Raw genomic sequence first — 18,238 nt, 5'->3', positions numbered from 1 at the left:
CACCACCGCAAGAATAAGGACGGGGCAGCGGTTGGATCTCGCGCAGGTATGCAGCCTAACCAAAAGCGGAGCAGCTGAGGCGTGCAGCGTTCATCGCAGAGGCCTGCCAAATGCCACTTACTTTACTGAGGCATTGTAGCGCCAAGCTGAAGTTTAAGTTTCGCAGCCACATCAAGTATTTTCAAGGAATGGTTTTGGAGGCCCTCTTCAACTCAGAGGAGCTGACAGCAGGAGAGTATGAAAACCCCTTTTGAGTGCCCCAGCACCCTCGCCTCAAATATTTTGTGAGCTAAGGCTTAGGGGTATAAGTGTATCTCCATGGGGGTAAAAGAAGAATCCAGTTCTTGCTCATTTTCAGTCAAAGCATATGCTAGTTTGAAATTGCCCACTGCCCAGCACGGAGACACAGCTAAAAATAAGTGTATGTGTATGTAGCTATGTAGTTTGTCTGTATGTAATTGGCCAAGCTAGTTTCAAAGTGTCAGCTCTCCTGAATAGGGGCTAATTGCTACCTTTCCATGTTCACTCTTATATCAGTGGGAATTTGTGAGAAGAAATAATTGTGAGTGACATTTTGTCGATAAATGTCTCCAGGGTTCTGCTACCCACCAGAGTCTTGCGGGTTCCTCCATAAAGGCCTAGGACACACTATATTGTTCTGGATGTTGTTGGTTCCATATAGAGAAACGATGTCACACACTGCCTAAATCACATGGTTTAAAAATCTCTAAATGCTACTGCTACACATAAAGCATAGGAGATATTCGGCCTCAAGTCAGTTTAATGATCCCAAGAGCTCTTGCGCAGCACTGCCAGTGCAACCAGCGTTGGCTCCAGACCTCAAGCTGAGGCCATGCATCCCAATTTAACACACGACAGTCTTCTTTTTGAAGGGCTGTCCAGTCCAAGCCCAGTTTAAAAATAAACAACCATAAGCAAAGGAGAAAAGGTACCCCAAAGTTTCTCATCAACTGTTAGCATGTGAATGGCAGACTGAACAGGCACAAAGACATGGTATGAGGTACAGTATTGTGTTTCTATTTTAAGTTATAGTAGTTATTTCTAGATTTGCATCTATCCATGCACATGCCAAATTTTATGCAAATCTTTGACTTCTATTGTCTTCTTCTTTTGAAGATGTATAAAGGGCTACTCTAATTTGAACCCGAGTTCAGTCTTGCAGTATATGAAGGGGAAATATAATGTCCAATCTGAAGAGTGCTCTCTCCTTCCTTCTACCTTATAATCCTTATACCTGGATTTACAAAAGAGTAATTCTAAGTTACAGGCAGCACCTTTCAGACTTTGGTATCTTGTTTTAGAAAGTAAGGAATGGTTTAGCGCATACCGAGACCCTCCTTTTTCTAATGGTTTACAAGTACGCTGACAACATTGCTGGTTTCTTTTACAGGCAAGAAAAGGGCAGTTCCACTGACTGTAGATTTGCTGAGGAGGTGGGACATTACCCCGAACCTTATATGCCTGGACTTCTTTTAGTTCCCTCTTCTACACATGCATTTTCTCTCTTCACTTCCATTTGTTATTCCTGCTCTTAAACTTTAGAACATCCTCTCTGAAGGATCTGCTATACACTGTGTTGAGCTACATATAGGCTACCATGAATTTTGAACGTTTTCTGGAATAACTATCCATCTAGACTAGGTATCCATCTAGACTTGGTATCCATGGAAGGATACCAAGGCTATGCACTGCCTCCACAGTGGGAGGCAGTAATGCTTCTGAATATCAGTTGCTGGAAACCACAGGAGGGGAGAGCACTTTGTGCTTGGTTTCTGCTTTCAGATTTCGCACAGGCATCTGAAGGAGCGTCTCCACCCCCATCGTTCAGCTCGGACACTGAGATCCAGCGCCAAGGGCTTCTGGCAGTTCCCTCATTGCGAGAAGTGAGGCTACAGGGAACCAGACAGAGGGTCTTCTTGGTAGTGACGCCCACCCTGTGGAACACCCTCCCTTCAGATGTGAAGGAAATAAGCAGCTGTCCTATTTTTAAAAGACATCTGAAGGCAGCCCTGTTCAGGGAAGTTTTTAATATTTAATGCTGTACTGTTTTTAACACCTGATTGGGAGCTGCCCAGAGTGGCTGGGGAAACTCAGCCAGATGAGCGGGGTATAAATAAATAATAATAATAATTGTTGTTGTTGTTGTTATCTTGGTGGACACTGTGACAGTATGCTGGACTAGATGGGCCATTGGCCTGATTCAGCAGGCTCTCCTTATATCTGTCTGTCTGTCTGTCTGTCTATCTATCTATCTATCTATCTATCTATCTATCATCTATCTATCTATCTATCTATCATCTATCTATCTATCTATCTATCTATCTATCTATCTATCATCTATCTATCTATCTATCTATCTATCATCTATCTATCATCTATCTATCTATCTATCTATCTATCTATCTATCTATCATCTATCTATCATCTATCTATCATCTATCTATTTATCTATCACCATCTAAAATTGTGTTCAGGGGAGGGGGGAAACAAATTGATTTTCCACTGAATATCTGCCATATGCATAATTTTCTCTTTTCTTACCTAGTTCTCATTGGGGCAGGGACACGAGATAAAATAAATATTAGCCTTGCATAGTTGACCTTTCCAATTTATTATTAGAGACTTTAAAATATACTAACTGTCTTATTTGTATTATTAGCAGCTTGGAAAATATGCAGGCCCCCATAGACTCCTGCAAGAAGCTGAATGGCCATGCAGCCACTAAATATTAATTCTTGATTGCTTTATAAATAGATCACATTCGATGCTTGTTTAGCTTGAGCGAGAGCACAGAAAGGCAGCAGAGTTCAGAAGCAAGAGGTGCAGAGCATGGCGCAGATGGAAAAGGAACACGATCTCTTCAAGTGTTGTTACCTTTATTCGCTCTCCGTATTGAAACTTGCCAGGAAAACCAGAATTGTGGATGGGCCTATATTGTGTGCACATTACCCAGAGATATAAACATGCTCCATAAGTTTCACACAGTGATTATTGTGCTTAGTGGCTTAAGGTAGTTACTTGTTAAAATGGCATCCCAAAATTCTCCAGGCTATTTGTAGGTGGCTATTTGTAGGTGGTGAAATTGTGTGATGCTGGGGGGGGGGGGGGTTAACTGAATATTCTTTGGAGGCAGAAATTTCCAACAGATTGTGTGAGGGTGAAAAAGAAAAAAACTTATCACAGTCCTGTGACATCACAGTCCTCCTCAGAGAAGAGCTAGGAGGATACGGCCTCAGACCAGTCCTAGGACAGGCTCCATCTGTGGGCAAGGGCCCAGGATCATGTGACAAGGCTGAGAAAGGGCTGTCCGGAAATGTCTCATGGAAACCTGCCCCATCCAGAGAAGTGCTTGACTACAGGCAAGGACTCCTAAAGGAGACATCTGGAAAGAAGGGATAGGAGGCTGAATTTGGGGTGTGCTTCCAGCAGCTCCAGCAAAAAGCCCCCCAGTACCTGGCTGGAATAGCTGCTGATGCAGCTCTGTACATTGTCTATGTACCACCTCTGTGCCCTGCCTGTTATTGGATCCCCTGCCTATGCCAAATGTAGCCTTGAACTTATCTGACTTTGCTTCTCACCTGACTCTTTGTTATGGACTTTGTGTGCTTGAACTGACGCTTGGACCAGCCCTGGGTACTGCTTTGGTTGTTGCCCCATTGGTGGTGCTTCTGGCAAGGCTCCTGTTTACTCAGTGAAAATAACAGGACATCAGCAGAGAAAATTCAATGTGTAACTTAATTGTTAATTCTGTTCTCAGTGTCAGTCAACTACCCAAGAGGGTGTGTGGGTGTGGGTGTTGCTTAGCATGAAGCTCATTGAGATAACATACGCTTCGATTGGTTGTGTAGTTCTGAGGAAGTTTTTCCTCTGTATGTTATCTCCGTGTTGTGTGCAAGGCCTGTTCATTATGCACTGGATTGTTCAGCTTCTTCAGTAATCAAGGCTTTTCCCTCTGGACTCCATTTGTGTTATGTAAGTGAGGTTTTTTTTAACAATCTGTGTGACAACACTCTTCTGCTCATGTTACCCAGGAACTGGTATCCCAAGGCACATTGTCTCTGATGCTGCAGGTAATATATAGTCACAATGACTAGTAACCATTGAATTTGTCTAATCCCAAGAGCATAATCCGCCGTATACATTTTAATATATATATTTTTAGCAATATTATTGCTAAAGCAACTCTTTTTCTTTTTGAGGCAAGGAGATTTGTGCCTTTGGCATGCGAGTTACAGCAATAGCTTTTCAAGGAACAATAAAACCTGTGAGTTGGCCAGAAATATAGCTGCTTCTGAAGCATTATCACATGTGTTCTGAGACATGGAAAGGAGAGGGAGAATGTTCTCTCTAAGTGCTCCTCTGCCTCCATTGATCTGTTTCAGTTGTGTGACCACTCAAACTAACAATTTCACCTTTGGCTGGCTGAGTACTATATTGGCTTCTGCTCTGTGCTCCAAATTCGGCGCCCACTGACCGGTGATGAGGGTGTGCATCTGGCGCTGGGAGAGGCTGCAGCACATTAATTGCTGCAAACTCATTATAATGCATATTTATTTTATATCAGCTGTAGGGCTCTCTGCTTGGAAAGTGCAGCAGCAGTATGCCAAAGGCTGGCATGCGATCGTGGGATAATTGAGCAATTAACTTATGCCACCCCTTCAGTATAAACGTGGCCTTTCTCCATCGCTGTAGAAACGGCAGTCATCAAATCACTTATCCTGGAGCACCCTCTTCAACTGTGCCAGAGCAAGTGGTTTGAGGATTACAGCCAAGTTTCAAATATTTCCAAGCACTTCATGTTCAGTCTTAACAGGAGAGCTGCTCCCCGCCTCTCCTTGGTGCTTTCTCCAACTTCCAAGTGCATTAGCTGCTTAATAGCTATTAACACACAATTGTAGTGGGGGTGGGGAGGGGAGAAGAATATTGGTTTCTATGATGGGGGAGCTGTATTTGATAAGGAGTCTAAATTAAACCAGAGGAGAAGAGCTATAATATTTAAAAATGGCAAGCAAAATAATATATAATTTACAGAAAATGACAGGGTAATGTCAAGGCTATTTTTAAATTGACAGTAAATTAGAATTCACAGAAACCCTCCAATAGGTTTAGCAGATGGCCTGGATCCTCAAATCCAAAACCCACACACTTCATTTCCTAGTACGCTAAGAACAAAATAATAGTAGGCAGCCTTTTGTAACTTGGGCTGAGATTTCAGAACATTTCGTGCTATTAAACTACACGGAAGTTAACTTTTTAGCTAGACTGCAGTGTGCTGGGTATATAAAACTGGCTTCCAGTGTAATCTAGCTGGTTGGGAAAAGAAATGTGGTCTTTGGAACAACCATTAGTTACATCCATTGGATCAAGGTTGAGAATGAAGGTGGTAAAATTTAACTCTTTGAGACAAATGAATTTTTCATCATGATCATCAAGGCACTTCTTCCAGAAAGAGCTAGTGTTGTTTTCAGAACTTATTTTTGTAATATGCTATGATATACTTATTTAATTTCAGAAGCGCATCTTTCCTGCATTTTTTCAGCAAGAACCAAAAATTGGATATAAAGGGGGGGGGGGTGATCAAAGACTCAACCAAGACCAGGTGGGATTGTTAAATTTTAATCTTCGGTATGAGGGTGTCAAAAATTGTCTAAAAGAGCATGGAGGATGGAATATCCAAGCTCTACTCTTCTCTTTTCCTGTTGTAAGATCATCCTAAACACATCACAGTATAAGATGCTCTTTGGCAATATTCATTTTGTTATATTGAATGCTCAACAAGCATGTGGGTGCCCCTGAAATGTTTAAGGCATAAGCAGTAAGAGGTTTAAAATAGTCTTTCACTCTTGGCAGTGAAGGCAAAGCTTTTTTCTTCACCATAGACTCCAACTCTATGCCCCCACCACAAAGTATGCAGGGACAGGGACTGAGTCCTTCCAATCTTAAGGAGCAGGCCCTGCTAGGCCTCACTGTGGTGGCGGAGGGCCTCCCCAGGCCTTGCGGCCTCCTCCCTATGTATGTGTGTTGCACATGTTATGTCACATACACACAACAAGCACCCCCCCATGTCCCACAGATCTCGGCACCTCTGCTCTGCATGGAGATGGAGTAATGACAAAATCTGGATGACTATGATTTGGATGACTATGATTTCTAGGTAAGTTTGACCTACCTCACTCACACACACACACGTAAATTTTGAATGTGAGCACTGAGGAAGCCTCTTAAGTGTTCACAGCAGTGCGTATGAAGGAAACATGCTTTGGTAGCTGTACCTCCATTATGATACCACACATCCTGGCCACATGCTCAAGCCAACATGCAGTTGCCTGAGTCTGAAGGTGTTCACCTTCATTGCATGCAACATTCATATCCTTATCATGGATACCATTCATGTGGTGATGAATGGACTTTTTGAACCCATTTGTTGATTGTGCATTGACTTAGGAGTGTGGCCAGTCTAGAGAGGGCAGAGCTAACTCCCACATGCCCCATTCACATGTACTACCACAAATCCCTGAAGAAAGCATATGCCTATTGGCAATCAGACGGGAAAGTGTGCAGAAATGCCAGTGGTGGAAGCACTGCTTTTCTGGTAATTCTTATATAAGCAGTTTGGACCTAGAGTCCCAAATGTGCATCTTACTCCTCCCTGAAAGGGGGGACTGGGATTGTGTGTGCCTCTTCTCTGGAACTGGTTCCCTCAGGCTGCAGATGAAGGGAATGCAGCGAAAGGCAAAATGAGGTAGATGTGGCAAAGGTGTGCCTGTATTGGAGCAGTGTTGGACAGCGGCAACCAGCGGGGTGTATTCCAGATGTTTCTGGACTCCAGCTCCCACAAAATCCAGCCAGCATGGCCTTCCATTCCAACAACATCTGGTGGGCACCACGTTGTCTCTTCCTGATGTAGATGTAAGCAATTTATAACTTGAGCAGGAACATGGAATATCTAGTTTAAAGCTTGGAGGAGGTGTGAGATTTCATAAAATCCGAGAAACACTGCTCTGTGTTCGTATTTCAAGGGAATTGTCCTATTCCAACTTCATTTGCAGTTATGATTCCCATTTGCAAAGAGATACATCCAATAAGCCACACACACATATGTGGGCTGCTTTGGATAGTGACAGAAACCTGGCTTCTCAGCATATGTGGGCTTCTCCATACTTTAGGAGGGCTGTAGCGAGAGTTGCCTGGAGAATGCTGATTCCACTCCTGCTTTAGCCTTTTATTTTGGTTGGCTAGCTGGGATTGTTTTCACTCTCTGCCAGGTGCAGAGTTGAATGGCAGGCCACACTCAATAGCTTCTCTTTTGCAAATCCACCCACGGTACAGATTTCTGTGTTTATCACACTTGGTGACATGTAGCTTGAAGAATTCCCCACCACCACCCCGGTCTCTTTAGCTGAGTGTTTCTTTCAAAGCGAATGTGGTTGCAGATGGGGGAATTTAGGTGGAAGAGTTTGAAAGTAGAGGATGGAAAAGTCAAGAACAGTTATCCAGAACTTTGTAGACAGCAAGAAGGGGAGAGCTGGCTCCAAAATCCTGTGCAAACTACAATGTATAACGTTATATATGTAATAAGTGAAAAAGGAGGCATTTCAGTGCATGGATAAAGATAAAAAGAGACTTGATTTTTCTGTACAAAATGAAAGCCATGTTAGTCTTCTCTAATAATGAGATGTTTAATGGCACCTTGACACTAACTGTTAATAATGTTGTGAGTTGGTAGTGAGGTTGGGGGTGGGAAGGAAGGCTGTATTTCTGAGTTCTTTCCAATTCCTGGATCCAGAATTTCGGGAATAGCCTGGAAGTTTATTGGTAATAATTCATGTATGGTTGTTAAGGTAAAACAGGAAGTGGCTCTGTGCCAGAGTACAAATGAGTGGTGCCACTACCTCAGTTGTCTGTTAGTTAGAAAGACCAGCAGCTGAGGTGTGCAAGCTAGAAGCTACAGGCTGGGCAGCTGAGAGACAGAGCCATGCCTGATTTCTGCTTGAATCCAAGGCTGTGACTATGGGAGAAGCAAGAACTTATTGGAGTGTTAATGCTGTGAGCCCCTCCATCGTAGGCTCAGGTTGTATATATAAGTAAATATATCATACAAGAAATACATCATATATCATAAAGACACCACAGTCTCTTATTCCAAGGAAACTGGTAAGTGCCTGGAACCTCTTCAAGTTAGAACCCCTCACATATCAGACACTGGCCAGGTTTGAACCATGTTACCAAGCCACATTCCTTGCACAAAAAAGACAGGCTCTGTGGCCAAGGTCAGTGGTGTCCCCACAGTAACTCCGTTCAAGAATATGTGGAGACATGGTGAGGCAATTGCTCTTTAAAGAGCAGGCAGAAGGCTTCCTCTCAGAATCTCAACACTGAGCACCGCAGTGCAGAGATTAGGGAGATAGAGCGTTTCTCTTTAAAGATGAAGAGTAAAAGGCAGCATTTCCCTCCACCCCACTGCAGAGCTGGTATTGATATTAAACGATGTTTTCCCAACATTGCAATCATGTTTGCTTTGTTCCAGGAAACTCTGACTTCTTAATCTTCACAGATCATTTTGTGAAAAGTGAAAAGCAATGTTGCCCTTCCACCCCACCCCCCGCCATCCCAGCGGTGTGACTTTGTAGAGCATGCAGAGACAGCATGAGATAGCTGTGGGTGTGCCTGTGTGTGAGAGAGAGAACGGAAAAGAAGAATGGATAGTGTGTTTCTATGAGTGTGCCTACATGTGATGGTGTGGAAGAGAGAGAGTTGTGTGCCTCCATATAAGATGGGTTTGCTACATGTGGGGAGAGTGTGCATGAGTGGTATGTATGAATGGTAAATGTGTGTGTCTTGTTTGTGGCCAGGGTAAACATATATTAGGCATGCCCGCCATTGCCATGTGGCCCCCAGAGGGGTGGCTGACCATCAATGTGGCCCTTTGCCACAAAGCTCCAAAATTATGGTTGTTGGCCTAAAAAAAGAAAAATGGGGAGACTGATTAGTGTAATATTGGTTTATAACATCATGGTATATGTTACATAAAGGGTTACTTACATTTGTCCTAGTCCAGCCCTCCATTTACTGAACAATATGATATAGTCCAGCAAAAGACTTTAAAACACACAAACACACAAACATTATGTCTCTAGCCCTCTGCTTTTGATTATGCATTGCATCACAGGTGAAATTTGGGTTAAAGATAATTGTAAATATGGTATTGATATTAAATGATGTTTTCCCAACATTGCAATAATGCTTGTTTTGTTTGCTGGAGAGTTTATTACTTTTTGATCAATAGTGTGTGAGATTTGTGAGGGAAATTAGCATAGTGAATATCAATTAGGAGGAAAATCAATGGCATTCAGACAAATAAGTGACTTGAAAAAGTCCCATAGGCATGCACATACTCTCAGAGATTCTTTAAAGCAAAATGCATTTCATTTTGAATTCCAGAATGGGGCGGGGAAGGGAAAAGAGAATGATATTGGATGGGAAGGGAATAGCCGCTGATGGAGCTACAAATGTACAGCTAGGGGAATGTATTACCACTTAGTGTTTCTAATTACTTCAGTGCATGGCTCCTTTTCTCTCTCAACTTCAGGGATAGTTTCTTTGTTTCAGGGGGCTGATCTCGGGATCCAGTCTCAGAGACCGGGGTGGCCAATACAGCACCCCCTATGGTTACTAGACTATAATTCCCACCATCCCTGACCATTGGCCATGGTTAGGGTTAGGGCTGATGAGAGCTGCTATCTAATACCATTTGGAGGCATCACATTGGCTGCCCCCATCACAGGGACCCACTTTTTAACAGGGTGGTTGTTAAGTCACACCAGTTGGTCTCTCCCGTTGGTCCATGCTGACTGGGACTGATGGGATTTGTATTCCAATAACAGCTGCAAGTTCTCCAGCTCTGCTCTAGGAATTGAAGCTTGAGAAAGAGAAAGGTGTGCCACCTGGTATGGCATACTGTCTTAAGATCTGCATGCCCCATAGTTCCTTAGTGCATGCTGGTACTTCCTATGGACAGGAAGGAGGAGACAACATGGTGTGGATTTTGATTGGTAGCTGGGGAAAGCATCACAATAAATCAGGAACAATGAGATCTCATGGATATGATTTATAGGAGCCAGTAAACAATTTAGGCCTCTGATAATCAAAACACTGATCCTGGACCAGAAAGACTGAAGTCATTCGTCAAAATTTTCAGTTCTCTGAATTTTGTAGTTCATTTTGCCAGTAAAATATTGCATATAAAAATGCACACACTAGGGTAAAGTGTGCAGCAAGTGCATATATTCATGAAAGCAACATACAAAAATGTGTTATAGTAGAGAAACTTGCTGAACAGAAGTGTGCCTATTAGGTTAAATTGCATATCTTAGGAGAACTTTGTACAAAATTGCTGATGAATTTTCATGACAACTTGTTTTAGTAAAAAAAAAAAATATTGCAAACTGATCTCGAAATATGGAGAACAGATCTTGATTGAAAAAATGAGAATCTGAGAAAAAACAAAATTGACAGATTCACCCATTCCTAGCCTGAAAGACACTTGTGTAAAATTTATATATGCAACGTCATACTTTCTTGCCTGTCTACGGATACAACTCAGCAAGCCAGAAAGGTAAGATGCTTAAACAAAAGGAAGTAAAAACAGCTCAAGGATCCCAATCAATCCCAAACTTTTCAAAACAGAAAATGTATTTTGTCTGTCTGTGTGTGTGTGTGTGTGTGTGTGTCAATTGTTCAAAACAGGCAATGGTGTATGTTGTGTGTGTACTGAAACAAGTTTGTACTGTCTTGGGCCCAGATCAGTGATGTGTGGACATTTCTAATCACTAAGCTTATGGCTGTTTTTAATCTCTTGGTCTCAAGAACTAGTACACTTCTAGACCTGCCTCTTTGACATAGCGACCAAGTTGGTTTTCCTTCTGTAGATCTATGCTGTGGTTCTAACAGCCTGGATGTTGGTTGTTGATCATGAATTTTTCAATGTCTCTAATCTCACAGGTGCATCAGCTGGGCTTCACATTCAGCCAGCTGATGGGTCTCACACCCCTTAATGTGCAATGGCCCATATGCGCCAATTTATGACACCCCCCAGTACTCTGTTTGCCTCTGGTAGTCATCAAACTCAGAAACAGGCTGTGCACACAGCACACACCATACATCGAATGTACATTTTAAACCCCACCCAAAAACAAGAATCATAGGAACTGTAGTTTATTCCTCACAGAGTTACAGTTCTCAGCACCCTTAAATACTACAGTTCCCAGGATTGGGTACATGCACTTTAAATGTATGGTGGGTACACAGTCAATGTTTCTTCAGTGTAGTTCCTGCAAAGCAGGGATGGGGAGCCTGCGACTCTCTGGGTGTTGCTGGATTGCACCTCCCACCCTCCCCGACCATTGGCAATACTGGCTGGGGCTGATGGGAGCTGGATGCTGACAACACATGCAGTAGAAGAAAGAAGTAGCCCATCCTTTGCTTATGGCTCATATAGAGGTTTGTGTTCCGGTTATTCGTGGCATTTGAAAATCTCTCCTGCAGTCCTGTTCTGGAATCAATGTTTAGAATAATAGCCCTGCTTGCCTCTGAATTGAGCTGGTTAATAACCATTGCTGGGGAAATCAATCAGTTCTATGATATCTTATTACTTACACTAATTTAATCACAGGGAATGGATCATTGCCTCAGTTCAGAGGGCAGAATCTGTGTGGGTGGGTGGAAGGGTAAGGAGAAAGAGGAAGCAGGGGAGTGAAGACTCCATCAGTTGGAGGGCAATATTGACAAATGAAAGATAAAAGGAGTTGGCTAGTGGGCAAAGGGGAGAGGCAGAGGGGCGGGGGAGAGAAGGATATTTCCCACCATTGCACTATATTGTTACAGTCAGATATCCCCCCTCGTTTCTGTTTGTCTCAGCTTTAGTTCTTGGAAAAAAGCATTGGAAGATTATGAAAGATAATAGGCTGCTGCGGACTGGGGTTGCCCATTTTTCAGCCAGCCACTGTAGCTTTCTCTCTAACAGCAGTTTGAGCAGGGGATCGGGTTTAGCTTTGAAAAGCTTCATCTGCTGATTTCTGCTGGTGAAACCTCGGCTAAAGGGACAGAAGCAGACCAGCAGGCTGTTGTTGGCTGGTTGGCAACTTTTTTGTGGGCTTGTCTCTTTGCACATGACACAATAGGAAGGATGGCGGTGGTTGTGAGGGGAGGGGAAGAGACTTTCATCATCACTACTGATACTGAATTTAATATATGTATCTGTTGAATAGATACTAGCTAGTAGCCACAATCCAAAGAAACACCTCTTATGTTTGTGCTGCTGTTTTCACTGCTTAGTTTTATGATTTTGTTTTAATCTTCCATTGTACCTGTTTTAATTTTGTGACCTACCCTAGAATCATTTCATGATGCCTGGGCTCCGAGTATAAATAATAAATATTTTATTTATATAACTGAATTTATTTTATTTAGAGTACAGTCGTACCTCGGAAGTCGAACAGAATCCGTTCTGGAAGTCCGTTCGACTTCCAAAACGTTCAGAACCAAGGTGTAGCTTCTGATTGGCTGCAAGAAGCTCCTGCAGCCAATCAGAAGCCGCGTCGGAGATTCAGGTTCCAAAGCATGTTTGCAAACTGGAACACCCATTTCTGGGTTTGCGGTGTTTGGGAGCCAAAACTTTATACTCACAAGGCATTTGACTCTGTAGTCAGCCTTTTTTAAACTAGATGGTTATTTTTAAAAACTTCAGAAACATTGTGAGAAGCATTGACAGCTCATGAGTAAAAGTGGCCTGGCTTGTTATTGTGCATTTAATAGCATATTTGGCAATCACAGAGTGGCCAGATGCAAGAAAGGAGAGGGTTCCCATACCTTTCAGAGCTGGGTACAAGAGGGAAATTCTGCAGTTATAGCTTGTCATGCAATCCACACCCAAAATCCCTCCTCACAACCAACTCTGCATTACAAGGATGTCTGCAAATGTGACATGAAGACTGGCAACACTAACCCTGCCATATGGGACTCTCTTGTAGACGACCGCAGTGCCTGGAGGCAGACAGGCTGTGTATCAGAGAGAAGAAACACGCTGGTGCATCTGTAATAGCAAAAGTGGACGCCTTCATCTTCCCCAACTGAAACAAAATATCTCTCTCCCATATTGGTCTCTACAGCTACAGCTCTCCCACAGTTGGACTTTATCCCAAAAGGCACATTATTCCATTGTCTCCTGAGGTCGACGGATGCAAACAAATGCAATTGGAGGAGGAAGCAGCGGCAAGGGCAGAGGGTGAAGAAAGAGCTGTGAGTAGATGGACCCTTTTTTAATCCTTTGGACCCCTTGGAAAACTTAACAGCCCTGCTGCATCCGGAACTGGGTGGGGAGAGTGCAGCTGATTGGGACACAGGTGTGGGCAGCCTGAGGAAGTACCAGCTACCTTGCAATTTTGCCAAAAAAGCTACCCTAATAGAGTGAACATTAGGGTGGTGTCTGTTGTTTCCAAGAACTCTTCTTGTTGAGCCTAGGGCTTGCCAATCAGAATGTCGGCAATTTGAATCCCCGCGATGGGGCGAGCTTCCGTTGCTCGGTCCCTGTTCCTGCCCACCTAGCAGTTCGAAAGCACATCAAAGTGCAAGTAGATAAATAGGTACCGCTTCAGCAGGAAGGTAAACGGCATTTCTGTGCACTGCTCTGGTTCGCCAGAAGCAGCTTAGTCATGCTGGCCACATGACCCGGAAGCTGCCTGCAGACAAACGCTGGCTCCCTCGGCCTATAGAGCAATACGAGCGCGCAACCCCAGAGTCATCCGCGACTGGACCTAACGGTCAGAGGTACCTTTACCTTTACTGCTGTTTCCAAGCACTCTTCTTGTTGTGTGACTTTGTGGGTAGCTGAGTGTTTGTTTAGACCCAGAGTCAGAACCCAGTGGCTGAGAGGGAGGGTGTGTCCAAAGGAAAATGAATTGATATTGATTTGTATATATTAGTAGCGTTTTTATATGTCATTTTTGTATTTTTGTAAAAAAAAAGTAAGTTCTCTCATGTTGCTTCAGTTTTCTCTGCACTGCTTAGAGATGTTTCTAATATATTAAGCAGGATAGAAATTACACAATTAATCAATCACCTACTGGAGATACAGGACCACCTGTCCTCTTCTGCATCTAGCCCCTGTACAGAATTAGCCCATGAAGCTTTTCATGGCATGAAGATAAATGAGAAGTTTAACCTGCTCATTGCTGCAAAGTGAGTAGCTACAGAGCCAGATTCAAAAGTTGGCAACCCTGTTGGGAGATGTCTGAGGAGTATTATCTGCTCAGCCATGAAATATGTTGGGTCCTATTGCTTGGCACAGGATTACAAACCCATTAAGCTTCTCTGAGTTTCCACCTCCCCCTAAAAACACACCCTTGGACTGCAGCACATATGAAGGAGCAGACAGCACTGTCTTTAAAAAATAAATCTTAGGACTAGGGACATCTTGCTGCAAACAGATGCTATATGGAAGCTCCTCTGGAGTCTTACCTGCAAATGCAAAGGAGCAATTACTCTTAAGTCCTTGTGGTCTCTAGACCCCATTAACTCCCCCTTTCAAAACAGAAAAAATGTGATACCCCAAAGCTAAACAGCTGTGGAAAAATAAAACTGCTGCAAAAGCAGGAAGCAGGGAAAATCAATGAAGATAATTTGCTTAAGGAGCCCAACCTGCTCTGCATAGCTCAGAGTACTTCTCCAGAGGAAGTGGTTTTGAGAGAGGAGAGTGTCTTTCATTCGAATTCTGCTGCTTTTGTTTACCTCCTCCCACCCCTTGCCACCATCAAAGGAAACTTTTTCAAGAGTGATTCTACGGAGCTGAGCAAAGCATGTCCTTGTGCTCCTGTGCCTTGCCTGGGCTATAGGCCAGGACTCTTTGATCCCTCTCATTTGGTTGTTGTTTCTTTATTATTTTGCTGACACCTTGAAGCCTTTGTTTTCTCTGCTCCCCCTTTGCTTTGTACTGGTTTTGCAGTCATAAAGAGCTGTAACAACTTTGATGTTGTTAACCCTTGACTGATCTGCTTCTGTCTTACTCCTATAAAAGGCCTAACCTTTATTTCAGTGTGCTGTCAGGCATTTTGACTTCACTCTCTTTGTAAATGTGGGCCTTATTCTTTACTTTGGATGGCCTGAAAGCATGAAGTACTTCTTAGCTCATTTTCAAGGTTACCTCCCGGCTAAGTTGCAAACTTAGATGCTTTATCTTCCCCCACAATGGCCCTTACAGGAACATGTGGGGGGCTGGTGCATTAAGTTTTTTTTATTTTTACATACTCTGAGGACAAAGAAACAGGACTAAACATCCACACTTTGTGGGGTACCTGCAGTGCTCCAGAAATTGTTGGGCTCCAGCTCCCATTAGCGCCAGGCAACATGGTCAGGGGTGATGGGAATTGGAGTCCAACTACATATTTGGCAATGCAGTGGCACCTCGGTTTATGAACTTAATCCATTCCGGAAGTCTATTCTTAAACCAAATCCGTTCTTAAACCGAGGTGCGCTTTCCCTAATGAGGCCTCCCGCCGCCAGTGCCCTTCCACTGTTCGGATTCTGTTCTTAGACCAAGGCAAAGTTCTCAAACCAAGACACTATTTCTGGTTTTGCAGAGTTTGTAAATCAAATCATTCTTAAACCGGACTGTTCTTAAACCGAGGTACCACTGTATTGTTTTGCATAAATTTGCATATTAGGCAAAATTGCATATAATCAAATGCATATTAGACGTTCACTGATGAATTGTCTTAAGACTTTTTGAAATAATTATTCACCAACATGTGGTAATGCGGAGAACTGAATTTGAGATTCAAAAAATTAGAAACTGAGGGGAAACAAAACTTAGAGATTCATCCACCACTACCTCCAACCCTCCAGACTCTAGAGCAGATTTTCAGGGATCTTCAGGGGAAAGAATAAATGGCAAGAAAGGCCGATACAATTGTTTCCCATGAGTGGGACGTTTTGTGAGCACCCATTCACAAGACCTCAGGATCCAATGCAACTCATTGCATACATGTCAGATTTTATTGTGGTCAGTGTGAGCCCCAGAAAAATAGTATAAGAACTTTCCTCCTGTATTTTAAAAATATGCTGTGATGTTTCAAGTGGCAGGTCCTGCCCACTAGCCAAGCCGAAGTTGAAGAGAATAGACAGGGCTTCTTATTTGTGTTGGGTAACAACCCTTTCTTCAAATATACTCCATGCAACTATAATATGAGTCCAAAATAGTAAATGCTCAGATCTTTTCTTGCCTGTTTTTCCTTGGAAATTCTGTTTTTAAAAGCTGAAAGGATACTTTTGCATTTCTTTTGTTAAAGTGTTTCACTGTGGTGAAAAAAATGCTCTAAGTGTCCATGTACCACTTGGATAGGATATGGGAAGGGGGGGAGGAGGAGGCCTTGATGATAAAATTGCTCTATAGCACAACAGAAACAATAAAAGTAGTGCTAGTAAAACTCCATCAAAAATTCAGGATTCTGTAAGTCTCCAACAAGTAATCAATGGACTGATATAAATCAGCTTTCGGCAGCTCTGAATTGCTCTCCTAAATAGCCCTGCTATTAGGTATTCATTTTACATTTCCAATAAGCTTCTACTCTGCAGTTAAAGCTGCCTCTACTCTCCCTAAAGGAAGGGAATTGAGGCTGTGTTGTTTGTGAGAAGGATTTGGAGTTGAGTTTCAAAAGCAGAGAGCCTTGGGACATTGTAAGTCATATGCCAATTTTCTCCCAAAGAAATCAAGGATCTTTGCTACCTGGGCTCCAATTGATCACTGGAGCTAGGTTTTTAAACCCTCCAAAAAGTTCCAAGAGAACACGTGGGCAGCTTGACTTTAATGCTAACTTATTAGCAACTTTGTTAAGATCACAACACAGCTAACTGAAGGCCTAGCTCTCTCTGACACTTGTGATTATCAACAGGATGGTGTCACCAGGTTGTCATACTTTTTACCAGCTGCCTTATTGCCAGCACAATTTCTTCTTTCAGCTGAAGGCATTAGTCCTCGAGAAGATCTGCCCAACTCATTCATATCCATCCTTCCAATGCTCCAGGTGCCAAACACAACTATGTGTTGTTGTTTTTCTCAAAGCTTTTTGGAACGTCTTGGCCCTAGATTCTCTCTCTACCAGAACTCAGTTAAAACCATGATACTGATTGATGTGAAAGGTCCCAGAACTGGCAGGCATGAGATATACAAACACAGAGCTGAAGGACATCCCACTTGTAATGTCTCTACAGGAGGACAAATGCTTGGAGTCTATTGTTGAAGAAGATTGCTTTTCATCAAGCTGACAGGGTGCAGCTGCTTTGGCTTCTTGGAAGCTGTTCCATTTCCTCTTGGACACAAACTCCCCAGGGGGTTCCTGCACACTGATCTGACATCGATAGCTGTGCTGACTTAAGGCCAAGCAACATGCTTTCCAATTAATGGAGGTTCCCCCCGCCCCATAATTATGACAAATGTGTCTGTCTATTGTCAGTGACATCAACGGAGCCAGAGCAGTAAGAACCAGTCCGGCAGGAGACTGTCATTGTTAGCCAGAGTGATGGATGAGAATGACTTCTGGGTAGTAGCTAGCTATATTGCAAGATCAGTAGGGCTAGGGCTAGTGCAGAGCCTAGGGAAAGAGGGGTGAGTGAGGAGGGAGTGAGCCTGGCCTTTTTGTATTTGAAGAGCTGACACCTAGACAAAAAGCAGAATCTGTCAGTTTGGGGTTTGAGTAGGAAGTACGGTACATTTCCTATTCCTTTTTGATAAAGTGAGTTGATGTTTTATAGCAGTATTCCAGCTGCATGAACTGGAGGTTTCCATGGGTCTTTTTGTTAGACAAATGTTGGGCTGTGTTCATGCCCAATCTACTTGAAGAATATACATGGCATTTGGCCCTTTAAAATGCTCACTGCTTCTGTATGCATGCTTAGGTTGCTTAGACATGTGGTCACTCCCAGCCATCAACACAGCTTACAAGGAATAGCATGGGTTGGACAGCCAACAAGCATAGCTGTCCATGTGAAGGGATGTCCAGAGCAAAATAGCACGTGTCCTACTTTACACAATACTCTATTTGAACTCTGTTTGAGGGTCTGCCCAGACAAGGAAAGAGAGCAGGGTTCTTGAATTTGCTTGTCAACAGAATGGGTGGCGCTGCGGTCTAAATCACTGAGCCTCTTGGGACTGCCGGTCAAAGTTGGC

The 18,238-nt window shown here is 43.1% G+C and overlaps 1 long non-coding RNA gene across 1 annotated transcript in view; it reads left to right on the top strand.

The window, feature by feature from the left end:
* Window positions 1–3,956: 3,956 nt before the first annotated feature.
* The window catches only part of LOC307218157, a 59,789-nt gene continuing 45,507 nt past the window's right edge, over window positions 3,957–18,238 (top strand). The window contains exons 1-2 of the long non-coding RNA XR_013839834.1: window positions 3,957–3,993; window positions 13,188–13,317. This is a non-coding gene — a long non-coding RNA (uncharacterized lncRNA). The remainder of the gene's footprint in view (window positions 3,994–13,187; window positions 13,318–18,238) is intronic.

The sequence above is a fragment of the Podarcis cretensis genome (genome assembly GCF_951804945.1).
Source record: "Podarcis cretensis genome assembly, chromosome: 6".
NCBI classification, from domain to species: Eukaryota; Metazoa; Chordata; class Lepidosauria; order Squamata; family Lacertidae; genus Podarcis; species Podarcis cretensis.
This window is presented reverse-complemented; position numbering and strand designations above follow the sequence as displayed.